Source organism: Camelus dromedarius, chromosome 21 (genome assembly GCF_036321535.1).
Source record: "Camelus dromedarius isolate mCamDro1 chromosome 21, mCamDro1.pat, whole genome shotgun sequence".
NCBI lineage: Eukaryota > Metazoa > Chordata > Mammalia > Artiodactyla > Camelidae > Camelus > Camelus dromedarius.
Genome location: NC_087456.1, coordinates 4,479,099 through 4,490,943, shown reverse-complemented (window position 1 = coordinate 4,490,943; position 11,845 = coordinate 4,479,099).

Sequence of the window (11,845 nt, the reverse complement as noted above, 5' to 3'; positions counted from 1 at the left end):
ATATAAGAGCTCAGGCCCAGAGCTTACCACTCTCTGCTTTAAAGATAAGGCGAAAGGTCCCTTTCTTCTATTAAATATTAGGTCTTACTAGTTAAAGAAGGAAATATAATAATGAGAATGTGCACATTTTGAAATCTGTGTCTGAGATGTGAAAACAATTATTTTCATTCTGTATAGACACGGAGATGCACACACAGACTACAGTGTCCGTCAGAGGCCTTACATACATTAGAGAAGACAAAATTGGGAAAAAATAAGATCCTATTAAAATAAATAACTCTTTTTGCCTTACAGCACAGTCTGCCAACTGAAGGGGCCCCTCAGCTGTGGCAATGATGTGTTTAGAGAAGATGTCAGAGGTGCATTATGGCCGAATGTTTCCCTGCTCCAACCTGCCCCCTCTGCTATTCTCTCCTATTGTCACCCCTAATGAAATTGTCACAGTTCTCTCTGTGTCAGTGTCTGCTTCCTGGAGGACCAGTGGTCACACCCTCTTGAGGGCACGCAGTGATTTACGGGCACACAACTCACAAACCAGCAGGAACTAAGATGACAGGGCAGACGCAAGATTACCCCTTCAGGGCAGCAGTGACCGCAGGGGCCCCGGGGCTCCTCCTGGGTGGTGGGTACAGCCTGTATCTAGATCTAGTGATGGCTGTGCTGCTTCAGTCTGTAAACACTCACTGGGCATGTGGGGCCTGTCAGTCACAGGGGTGTCCGGTCGTGAGCTAGATGACCAGAATGAAGTGGCCTTGTCTCATGGTGAGGAACGGATGAGGTGCAGGAGGGGGCCATGGGCGTCCAGCGAGAGGCCCTGCACTGACCAGGCCCATGCCCCCGCCCCGTGTCAGCTGCCCGGCAGCCCCGGCTCCAGGCAGGCCCTGAGGCGGGCTGAGGGCGGCAGTGCTCTCAGTGAGCCCCGTGAGCACCCCTCATCCTCCCACAGCCTCCTGACTCTGAGGTGGGCGGGGCAGGGTCAGTGGGTGGGACGCCACCACTGCCAGGGAGAAGGTGTTGGGTATAAAAAGAGTCCACTCTACTCTGCGCCAGCTGTCCCTGGAGCCCACGGGGCCCTCCCTCCTTCCAGGTGGGGGAGGCAGCCAGCCCTGCAGCAGCTCTGGGGTCCAGGCTGGGCCACAAACAGGTCAAGGTGAGACTGCTGCGCTGCCTGGGAAGTGGGGGGAACAGCGATGCAGCAGTAAATGCCAGCAGGAGCAGCTCTGTAACCGGCCTCCACTGTGAGCAGAGCTGGGGCTGGAACATCACTGTGAGGGTGGGAGGGCTGGGAGAGATGTGGCCCTGTGGCCCTGGACAGGGCTAGACCTGAGCTCAGGGCCTGAGGGCCTGGGGGAGAGATAGAGAAAGACACGCAGGGAGAGACAGTGTGTGAGTGAGAGAAAGGTGGGGGTCAAGTCCTAGAGAGGGACAGGAGGTGACAAGAGAGGGACACCGGGTAGGGGGAAGCAGAGACAAGAGGAGGCAGGAAGGAAAGAGGGAGCCAGCCCAGGGTGCATGGTGGGGGACAATGGGCCAGGGTGACTGGGAAGGGGAGTTGGCCCATCCTTCACCAAGCCGTGCAGCTGCCACCGTCAGGGCCGCAGGGACCAGCAGCCCGCCCAGCTAGACAGGAACCATCGGCCCTCAGGACGGGGCTGACAGCCGCGCCCAGGGCCCTCCGGCCACTTCCCAGGTAAGGAGGACCAGGAGGGCTCTCCCCAGCACCACTGCAGCACCATCTCTAGCTTCACAGAGACCCTGTGATCAGGCACCGTCCCGTCCCCCGTTCCACAGAAGGGAAACTGAGGCTCGGCCAGCCAGCCAACTTGGCCCTGTCTGCAGGGTTATTCACTTTCCCGATGCTTCTTTCCCAGGCAGGCCTGTGCCCCTGTCCTAAGAAGGGGGGCTGTGACAAGCCCGAAGGCCTGGGTCCCACCCGACTGCCCTCCTGTGCTGGGTGACCTGGGCAGGTCTCTTCCCCTCCTTGGGCCTCGACTGTATGACCAGCGGACCTTCTCCCCATTTTCCTGGGAAGTGGGACCCCAGCAGGACCGTCACTCCAGGCCTACCAGGGCCCTGGTTGGGTGTGGGGTGAGCTCTGGCTCTCGGGGGAATTCCTTTCTGGGCGGGGCGATGGCTCATGTGCGCTCACCACTTTTTATGGGGTCACATCCTGCTATTTCCGTCTGGAATGGGACTTATTTACCATGGAGCCTGAAACTTGGTTTTCCACATTTTTCTAAATTGGTCCTTGTGCAGAAGAGCAGCTCCCCTGGCCGGGATGACAAACTCAGTCCTGGTGAGGAGGCCCTTCTTACTCCCCTCACCTCACTGCTGCTGGTCACACCCAAACTCCAGGGCCATGTTCGCCCCCTTGGATTCCCTGCTCCCCCCTCCCCATGCCAAGCCCAGCCTCCTCCTGCCCCAGCGACCCCTCCTCCTGAGGGAAGTTGTGGGGCCCTTAGGGTCAGGACTCCAAGCCCTGTGTCACGGCAGGGAACACCCCAGCTGATTGGTGGCAGGCCTGGAAGCAAGGGTGGGGCCCTGAGCCCCAAGACGGGCTGTGTGGCCTTGGTCAGGTCACAGCCTCTCAGCCCAGCATCACAGCCTCGCACACCCCTCCAAGCCCACGTGCCTGGGATGTCACTCAGTCACACACGCAGGCTCCAGCCCCACTCCCCACCCCCATGCAGGCACATGGAGGGCACACATGCACACACAGGGACATGCACACACATACAGGAACACACACACATGCATGGGGACACACACACAGGCTCATCCCCCAGCCGCCAGGATGCCACTTTTTCATTATCCTACATGTCGCTGCTGCAATAAAATAATTAAAACATGAATATTCAAACGGGAAATGCTGGAGAGGGTGTGGAAAACTGAACCCTTGTGCACTGCTGGTGGGAATGCAGTTTGGTCCAGCAGTTATGGAAAATGGTATGGAGATTCCTCAAAAAACTAAAAATACACTTACTATATGATACAATAATCCCACTCCTGGGCATATGTCCAAAGGGAGCCTTAATACAGAAAGACACCTGCACCCCAATGTTCATAGCACTATTTACAATAGCCAAGACATGGAGACAGCTTAAATGTCCACCAACAGATGACTGGATACAGAAGCCGTGTCATGTATACAATGGAATACTACTCAGCCAAAAAAACAATATCATGCCATTTGCAGCAACATGGATGGCCCTGGAAAACGTCATTCTAAGTGAAGTAAGCCAGAAAGAAAGAAAAACACAATATGACAACACTCATGTGGAATCTAAAATTAAACAGACATAGAAAACAAACTTATGGTTACCAGAGGGGAACAGGGTGGGAAGGGATAAACTGGGAGTTTGAGATTTGCAGTTAGTGACTGGTAAATATAAAATAGAGCAACAAGTTTATACTACACAGCACAGGGAACCATAGTCAGTATCTTGTAGTAGCTCATGGTGAGAAAGGACATGAAATGAATATTCGTATGTCCATGTATGACTGAAGCATTGTGCTGTACACCAGAAATTGACACAACATTGTAAACTGACTATACGTCAATAAAATAAAAATTTAAAAACCTGAACATTTAAAACGACCCTTGAGAGAAATGGCCCCATCGCACCAAAGGCAAGAAAACGCTGAGACACTATGGGGAGGAGGAGGCGAGATGGTGCTGAGAGGCTGGAGGAGCGGGAGGGCAGCTACAGAGGGGCACCAGGCAAGGGGCGAATGTGGAAAAGAGGGGATAGCTGCTCTAGCCCAAGGAACGCTTGTCAGCCAGATGTGTGACGTGGCCCTGTGGCATTTGGACAGGCCAGGGTGGGGCAGGGTTAAAAATGGGCCACAGGCTGACCTGGGCCTCTTTCTGGCTTCCAGCTGGGCTGGGGATGGAGGGACATGTGTGACCCAGCCTCCCCTAGCCAGTGTGAGTTGCAGACCTCCCTGGGCACAGGCTCAGCCAGGAAGGTCTAAAGCTTGGCCCCTGCCTGGGTCAGCTGTGTGCTTTCTGAATGACTGCTGGACCTCTCTGGTCTACGTGCCACCCCACACTGACACACGTGCGTACACACACACACACACCCTCCCAGTAGAGTGCCTTGTAGGGGATGCTCCATGTGGGGCCACCAGGTGACACAAGCTGGCAGTTGGGAAGAGGTACACACTGTGTGTTTGTTCCATTTGTACTTTTTGTTTCTTTGGTCAGGTTGGATATATTATCATTTGTTATGCTCCTCTTCATTTTTATGTACTGAAATTTATTTATTTTTTGAATAGAAAACATGACAATTAGGCAAGTTAAATGGCTGAGAGGTGACACACACACACACTGGGGTGCATCATGAACCCCCTGGATCTTGGCTAATGATGGAAGTGGACACATGAAGGATTCCCTGGTGTGACAAGTGAATGTGAGCATCTTGAAGCCCAGTCATGTGATGTTCCTACCTTAATGTTCTTTGAAATAAATGATTGCCTCCCCATGTTCCTGCTTTACTGAATTACCCACTGCTTTGGTGAGTCAGCCTCAGATACCAAAACCTGCAAAGTAATATACCACATCATATGCTTTCACTCATGAAAAATAAATGCACTAGCTTCCTTTTTTTGAAGTAAATCATTTTAAATTTGCATCTTATATTTGGTTATCAAGAGGCACGCAGAACCCTCCGATTTTAATGAGAACAGTGCTTCTGTGTCTTTTTGTCACATACCTGCTTAATGTTAGGTGTGGTATTGCTAAGTCAGATCCACATCTAGTTGTTTTTTTCCAGCATAATAGGAAAATCCTGCTTCACACAGGTGCATGGTAGTAAACGAAGCAGTACACAACCTGCACGCCTTGCAACGCTTGTCTACTCCTGACTCAGGCTGCTCCAAAAATCATTTCATGAAAGTTCAGTGAAATTTTGCTTCACCTGGGAATCAGATGTTAAATCAATCAGGCTCTCATAGTCCCATGACACTAATGAGGTTGGGTTAGGTTACTGTAAATAAATTTCTAACCCAAGCATTATTACCTTTTGTTACAGGAAAATATTAACAGAGTAGAATGCAAACCCCTGCGGTGCTGCACAGCGGCCCTGAAAGTATCTCCATCAACCATAGGATTAATTTCAGTCAAGTCACTGAGTGTAGGAAAACAAAGTTTTCTTTTGATGACATTTTATCAAATACTGTAAAAACTGTCACATTTTCCCCTTGCATTGACAGATTAACCTCATTTAATTTAGTAAAAATATCTGCAAGATATACAAGTCTTAGCAGCCACGATGAATTTGTTAAACAATCAGATCTTCAAAAAGCAGAATCCATGAAAACCAATCGTTCACAACGAAGCTCAAAAAGTCTTACAAGATCTTTACGTCGGGAAAGCCGCCTCACCTCTGTATTTAGAAGTGCTGTGTGCTGGGCACCCAATTCTTCACATAAAATTTTTAGTAGTCTGGGCTGATGTAGCCAAGCTTCAATATAATTGATGATTTGGACTGCCTGATCGAGCATGTTTTCCAGAGATGTAGGCATTATTTTAACTGCAAGTGCATGTCTATGTAATAGGCAGTGACTCCTGGTGCTTTCGGGAGCCACATATTTTATCCAGGTGACAGTCCCAGCAATTTTCCGGTCCACCCCCCTAGAAGCATCACTACAAACACCAGCACATTTTCCCCATTCAATTTCACAGTTTTGCATAAAGCTGTGGACGCAGTTGAAAATGTCCTCACCAACGGCATTCTTTGCAAAGATTCACGTAAGAGCAGGTTGTCCTCAGTGGACTTGTTAAACCTGCAACAAGCAAACACGAGCAGCACAGCGAGTCCTGAGACGTCGGCTGGATCTGGAAGCTGCAGTGAGAACCTGCCACAAGTTTCCCGTCTACAAACAGGCCCTTCTTCAGTGGCAGCAGCTAGAGCCTTAATTCGACCAGCAGCCATACTGACAACTGCACTGCGTCTATTTGTTTTTACAATACTGTTCGTCACACATCCACATCACAACGTCTTTTGCACAAGGCTTGGTGAGCAATTCTCTGATGTATGAGCCTCCACTCAGGGCTGCATTGTAACTTACACTGCATGATGCTTCTCTAGCGCTTCCATGAACTGTGTTGACAATTTTAGGTGCTGGGGGTTTATTGTTTTCATGTGAATCAAGATGTTGCTTGAAAAAGATAATGTCTTTGTCTTTATATGCAGCATGTTTAGTTTCCAAATGTCTTCAAAACTTACTAGGGGCCAAAGAGCTTTTCAATAAAATTTTCTTACATAACACACACTGAGCATGAGGTGCAAATCTATTTCCAAAGGAAGTAAATCCAAAAAACAAATAACTTTCCTCATATTTTCTTCTTAGTGGTTTCTTACTAAATGTTGTTATTTTGTTGGAATTGGACATAAACTTGACCCTGGAAAACTCACTTCCTGAATTTCTAGAAACGGAAGGCTGCAAGTGCTCATCTTTACTTTGTAATATTCTGACCTTTTGATCACTTGATTCAGACACAATTTGATAACAAAAAAGATTCTACTTCTTGTTTAAGTCTTCCTTGTTTCAGCAACAGATCCACAGGCAATGTGTTTGTGGTACAAAACATGGTTAATTTAGAATAAACATTGAGTATCACAAATGTGTTGAAATTATAAGTCAGGACACAGAAGATGAGCCATCATCAAAGAGATGATGCTAAGCATCTCATCAGTGACTGTGTTAAGTGCTGCCTGGGCATCAAGGCGCAGGTGGAGCATCGCACGCTCATGTATCAGGTGATCTCTCACTCGACATCCTGGTGCTCTCAGGCATGGGACACCTTTTCTTAAAGGTAGGTTACCACATAAAAATAAAAGCCATAGCAATGAGTTTGGTAGTCTTAAATTTTATTTTAAAATAAATTACAAAGGAAAAATTACTGTTAGCATGGATCTTTTTCCCACAACACTTATTAACTTAGACAATATTAATATTCTGCAGAAGACAGTTTGGGAACCATTGGACTAAGAAATAATGAAGAGATCATAAGTGTATTTTTAAGGAAGGGACTTCGAGGTCCCATGGCAGGGGCTGGCAAACTTTTCCCTAAAGGATCACACGGTAAATATTTTTTACTCTATGGGGCCACACGGTCTGTATTGCAACCACTCAGTTTTGTAGCTGTGGCAGCAGCCACAGGCAATACGGTAAAGAATGGGCACAGGGGTGTCCCAATGCATCTCTATTTACAAAACTAGGATGGGGCTAAAATTTACCAACTCCTTTCATGGATACAGTATCCCGGAATCTCTTTTAGCTTTCTGCTGCCTGCTGTCATTAGGCACACTCGTTGTTGACACCATTATACATCTGAAAGCTGCTTTCAGGGCTAGAGACTCTTTGATGAGCTATGTCAAAAACACACAAACACAGTTCAAGGTTTTGCAAGACACAGAATTCTGCTGTATCCCAAATACTGTGTGTTAACATTGAAAAATAAACTATAAACTGAAAGTTAGTTACTACTTCTCTGGACTTAAAAGTACATAAATATTTACAGTATACAGAATAAGACTCATTAAAAGTACTGTATATATTTTACTGATTACTCTGCATCCCATTATTTTTTTACTGAAGGCTTAACAAAGACCTAATGAAAACATAATCTCTCATTTTAATAGGTTTATTCCTCATAGAATAGCTTTTAAAAAGCATAATTAAATGGAAAGGTAATGCAAGTTTTAGGACCTCTAAAGAATGCTGGCTTTGTAAGTTTAGGCGTTCAGACTTAGGGTCTGCCTAAACATAGCTACTTTTGATTTAAGCTTTATGATTTGGCTGCAGAGTGAGCACGGGCTCCTCATGTTAGATCCTGACTCTGGCTTTCCTAGTGACAGCTAGAGAGCAAGGTACCTGGATGGGGAGTCTTTCCTTCTGTAATCACACTCTTTGCCCTAGCAGCTTGAAATGCAGACTCTTTCAAAAAATAAAATTAAGGGATAGGGTGGAAGGGGAGTAACCAAAAGCCTAGAATGAGAAAAAATTAAAATCAGACACTGCAAAAGCAGAACTAACTACAAACCTCTTAGATGACCATTCCTTACAATTTATTTTATAGCCAGGCAGTGCAAATTCTTCTTCACCATAATGCCGATCTTAAGAGTGAAGTAGAAGATGCCTAGCATAAGAGAAACACTAATATTTTTGTCCTGTTTATTACCCAGGTAATTTCATTGCTTTGAAATGCTCCCCCATCCACTGACTTCATAAAAAGACATTAAAAACTTTCAGAAATAAACCTAACTTTTTAAAGTACAGCCATACCTTAATGTCTCTAAAACTAAGCATTGAAAGTAATCTAAAATGGAATTATACATAGAAGTGTTACACCATGACTTTTTGCTGTAACGACTCTTGTCTCAATAACCAAGCTCCTAAGGTTACTAATGTTTGAGTGACCATTGTTTACTACGTGCCAGGAACTGCTAAATCTTTCATAGATTGGCTCATTTAATCCTCAGAACAAACCTGAGAGTCAGAGACTATCATTTATCCACCCCCAACAAGCAGGGATAAAGAAATAGACACAGAGGTTAAGCCACCTGCTAAGTTAACACACCTGTGAAGAACTAAGAACAGAACCCAAAAAGCTCACTTACAGAGCCCACGTGCTAGTCACTGCTGTGTGTCCCTGAACACTCCTAACTTCCCAAGCACTCAAAACACCTGGTACCAGGGGTTGGCTGGTGCAGAGAGAAATGACCAATGATGGGTCGCAGCTGCCAGGAAGTCAAGGGTCTCAAACTGGAGGCGGCAGCGGCAGCAAGGCCTGCTTTTCCATTGCTGGGAGAAAATGAGACTGTCCTTCCACAGTCCCGAACGGAATTTGGTGACAAGAACTGTATGGAGCTGATCGCTGGGTGACCTAAAAGCTTAGGACCCCTCTCCTTTGCTGCCCGAGAAGGACGTAGCGGAGTAGGAAGCTTTGTTATCAGGAAGGGGGGGCCTCATCCTCACCTCTTTAGTGGTGCTTCCCCGAATCTCTTGAGGACAGAGATTGTCCTCTCTAAAATTTCTGTTCGACTCCCTGAAAAGGGCAGGGTGAGGGGGAACCCTCAACTTTTGTCTCTTCCGGTTAAGCTGACAGGTAGCACAACCCACTCACCCCCACCTCAGGCGGTTCCGGCTTTGAACAACACCCTTGGGGGCAGGAAGGCTGAGGAAGAGCACAGTCCACTCACAAAGGCAGGGTGGGCACGGACACCCCATCCAGCACCTGAATGCTTTTCTCAACAGTCACCTCAACCTGCAGCCTGGGCCAGCTGTCCCTCGGCTTCTCCTTGTCACAGGTGCGCGCTGCCCGCTGCCCCCGACAGCTGGGAGCTGGCTTTCCATCGGAGTCTACCCTCGCTTGCGGAGCTCCTCTTGTGTCCCTGGGCGGTGGTCTCAGCTAACAACCACAGGAAAAGGACACTATCTTTCTCCTTCATCTCCATCAGTGATGGGGAGAACCGTGTGGCTGGGCTGTGGAGCCTGGGGCCACCCTTTCACAGAGCGCAAGGCAGCCGTCTCGCCAGAGGGCACCGCTGGGCCGCTGCGGGGCTGCGGTCCCACCCGCATCCGCACCCAGGCCTGAGCAGGGTCAACAGCCAGTCCTCGTGGACGAGAGGGGGGAAGGGGAGGAAAGAAGTGGGGAGGGGGAGGCAGGGGGGAAGGGGGAAATGAAAAAAAAAAAACAGAGGAAAGAAAGGAGGATTCGGGATCGGGTGATGCTCTCAGCTCGGGGATATCGCCTGTGCCTTCTCCGCTGACATCCATTCGCGGTTGGCGCAGCCGCTCATCTGAAGACACATTGAGCTCTCTGGGGCACCGAGCTTCCCGTCTTGCACTAGCTTCTTGAACTCGCCAAGTTTCGTGATCCTTGCAGCACTAAGTTCTCACACCTTGAGGGTGAAGTCCTCCTCTTCAGAACTCCTGACGAGGCTGCGACACCAATAATCCCATCCACACTCCTCCCGGAGAAGGGAGAAGAGATGGTTTAAGGACATTTTCCCGAGTGTGCAAACGGTGTTTCCATTTCTATCTCTGGGGGAATTTTTGTCACTTGACCACATACAGAGACCTTCAAAGGAGTCTGAAAATTATGATTTCTTTTTTTAAAACTGAAGTAGAGTTGATTTACAATATTGTGTTAGTTTCAGGCATACAGCATAGTGATTCCGTTTGCTGGGCTTTTTCCTTACAGATTATATTTCATTCTGGGTTATTACAAGATATTGGGTATAATTCCCCATGCTGCACAGTAATTTCTCATTGCTTATCCATTTTATGTTTGGTGGTTTGTGTCTGTTAACCCCATATGCCTAATTTGCATCCCCCTTTTTGGTAACCATAAATCTGTTTTCTATGTGAGTCTCTTTCTGTTTTGTATATAGTTTCATTTCTATTATTTTTTAGATTCCACATGTAAGTGATATCATGTAGTATTTGTCATATAGTGTTTGTCTTTCTCTGTCTTAAACTGGGTGTACTGAGACTTGTATTTGAGATTCAGATTCTAAAGGTGAGGTGAGACTAGTTCAGAAAGAGCAGTCTAAAACACGCCCAGCAAAGAGCATTCCTTACATCATATGTTCTGGTTACCTATGGCTGCGTGTTAAACCATCTCAAAGCAATAATCCTCTCTGTGTTCAGGATCTATGGGTCAGGACTTTAGTTAGGACTCAGCTGAGTGATGCTTCTGCTCCTAGGTTTGACTGGGGTCACGCAGTGGCATTCAGCTCGCAGCAGCCAGTCCCTAGTCTGAGAAGGCTTTTTCCACGTGCCCGAGACTCTGGTGGGCACAATACGAAGGTTGGCTGAGTGGGCGTGCTGTCCCTCCCCATGCATTCTCAGGGCTTCTCCACACAGTCTCCCTGGCAGGTAGCTGCTCTCCTACCTGGTGGCTTAGACGCCCAGAGCGGGCGATCCTTGCAAAAGGGGAAACTGTCGGGCTCTTAGCAATCAGACTTTGAAACTGACATGACAAGCCTTCAAATGCAAGAGAGGAGAAACGGCATACAGACGCCCCGTCCTGCTGGAGGGATGGCCAGACAACCGTGGCCATCCTAAACCCGCCCTGCAGGTGGGAGGCTCAGCAGGGTCCTTGTGCTCACTCTTATGAAATCTGAATCACAGTGCTCAAACTGTAAAAGTAAATAAATAAAATTTTAAACCTCAGGTTTAAGAAATACCCTGGAGAGTTTTCCTAGATACAGATGACTTATAAAAAGCTAAGCTATCGGTTGTATCTACATTGTAGGATTTTTCACAATTTAAATTTTAGGTTCTGGAAGTAATTACCAAAGTTTAAAAATATTTAGTGTCCTTTTGAATACAAATAGGCTGTTATCTTCCTCTTGAGTTAGTCTGAGTGAAAAAAAATCTAGGGTCACACCTTTCATAATATAGTTTGGATACCAAGCAACTGGACGTTTGGGGTATATGTTGTGTGTATTTCTAGTTTAGGAAGAGATTAAAAGGACAGGTGAGTTGTCGCACATCAGTGTGTCATTCCTTCTGGGATGAAAATGAAATTTTAGACTTCTAATTTGGTGTTAGATGCAGAAAATAAAATAACCTCAGAATAAACATAGAAGGCTGACCAAGTGTCATCCAAGACCATTACAGCTCCAGAGACACCCCATAAACCATATAATCTTCTTTAGCTAAATACACACCAAAAGAGTTCATTCTTTGCTGACTGGACAAGTCTTTTATTACTTTGTAAGTAATAAAATAAGAAAGAGACCACTTCTGAAAGTTTTATTTGGAGATCCTGAATTTATCTTTAAACTTCCATTCTTAATTAGAGGTCACCTGTACTCTCCATTATTCC